Genomic DNA, 1,960 nt, shown 5'->3' on the forward strand with positions numbered 1-1,960 from the left:
TGCCCATTTCTGTTGGAGACTCAAGGGAAAGGTTAAAGAGCCATGAAAGTTTTTAGATCTGACAAAGTGTGTCAGGAGGGAGGGGAAACCGATACTAACCACTGTGTAAGGTTGCATAGGATCATAGGGTTGGCTGGGAAATGCCCATGAGAGGATGAAGGATCAACTCTGCACTGTGAAAGCACCACGTTTCTCTATGTTCCAGGTTGAGCCGGATGGTCTCCAAGCCACAGGCTGAGCACTAAAGCAGGTGATGAGGTGCGGAACTAAGGTAAAGCTACTCGGGTGAGTGGAACCTCCCTACTGATTTCCAAAGTGGTCATTGCTCAACATCCAGAAGTGAGCCAGAGGAGCAGGCACCATGTTGTGCCATGGTGTTTAACTGCTTGAGCACCCCTTTGCTCTACCTGCGCTGGCACAGGACTTTCACCAACCTGTTCCTCATTTTGCTGTGCCTGACTCTCCCTTTCCAGGGGACTGTCTCTGAACAGCTCCCACCACACAGAGGCTTTTCCACCTGGGACATCCCTGCCTCTTGGAGAAGAAACCTCCAGCCAGGAGCTCACACACAAAGCACCATCCAGCCCATGGCACAAAGCAATTGCACCCAAGTGACCGAGTTCAACCTGGTGGGCTTCACAGAGGACCCGGTGACTCAGGCCTGCTTGTTCCTGCTCTTCCTGCTCACCTACCTTGTCACCATTGTGGGCAACCTGGGCATCATCATCTTAATCAGGGCCAGCCCCCACCTCCACTCCCCCATGTATTATTTCCTGGGCAATCTGGCCTTTGTAGACCTCTGTTCTTCCACTGTCATCACCCCCAAGATGTTGGTTGACTTGATGTCAGAGAAGAAGAGCATTGCTTATGCGGGTGTGTGGCTCAGGTCTTTCTCTTTGATCTCTTTGGGATGACTGAGTACTTCCTGCTGGCTGCAATGGCCTACAACCGTTATGTGGCCATTTGCCATCCCCTGCTGTACCCCCTTGTCGTGTCCCCACAGTGCTGTTTCCAGCTGGTGACTGGCTCGTACCTCGTGGGGCTGACCAATGGCATGGGACAGACCATCAGCATGTCCACCCTGTCCTTCTGCAGCTCCAGTGCCATCGACCTCTTCTTCTGTGACATTTCCCCTCTCATCTCGCTCTCCATCCCTGACACCACCCTCAGCCACATCATCCTGACCACTGCAGCATCTCTCTTTGGTGTGTCCAGCATCCTGGTTATCCTGCTCTCCTACGTGGCCATCATCACCACCATCCTGAGCATCAATTCAGCCGAGGGCAAGCGCAAAGCCTTCTCCACCTGCACATCCCACCTCACCACTGTCAGCATCTTCTGTGGGGCATCCTTCTTCACTTACTTAAACCCCACCTCAAACAGCTCAAGAGTAGGAGACAAATGGGCTGTGGTGCTCTACACCGTGGTGCCTCCCATGTTGAACCCCTTGATCTACAGCCTGAGGAATAAGGAGGTGAAGGAGGCTTTGAGGAGACTCTTGAAAATAAAGTGATATTGAATGTTGTAAGTTTAGGGCCAGGTAGAATGGAGATGTGGGGAGATGCTCAGCTGTTTATCAAGTATCTCAGATAGGCAACATTTGCTGGGGGATTCTTAACTTCCATGATGCACTGGCTGCTTTTATATCACCTCCTGCATATGCAAATAAGAACATTACAAAATCTTTTATAATTCCCTGTGCTCAAGGTATGAGCTGTGTTTTGTTTTGCATGACTTTCACTTGGCAAATCAGAATAAAGAGAGAGTGAATTCTACTGTTGCAGTAAATGGAACTCCATTTCTAGACAGTCAGTAAGGGCCATAAGAAAAGGATACAAACACAAGATAAATAGAAAGGACAGGAAATAACTGGCATAATGTGCAGGAAGTTATTTTAGGCTTTGATTCTCAAGTCTCTTTAAAAGATTTCCAGCACCATTCACCTCATTGCATTTCAGAC

The 1,960-nt window shown here is 49.4% G+C and overlaps 1 pseudogene; it reads left to right on the plus strand.

Annotated features, from left to right (window-relative positions):
- Positions 1-501: 501 nt before the first annotated feature.
- Positions 502-1,513, plus strand: LOC134158669 (olfactory receptor 5G3-like; annotated as a pseudogene).
- Positions 1,514-1,960: the final 447 nt, after the last annotated feature.

The sequence above is a fragment of the Pezoporus occidentalis genome, unplaced genomic scaffold (assembly GCF_034315485.1).
Source record: "Pezoporus occidentalis ecotype Australia unplaced genomic scaffold, CSIRO_AGI_Poc_V1 ctg1307, whole genome shotgun sequence".
NCBI lineage: Eukaryota > Metazoa > Chordata > Aves > Psittaciformes > Psittacidae > Pezoporus > Pezoporus occidentalis.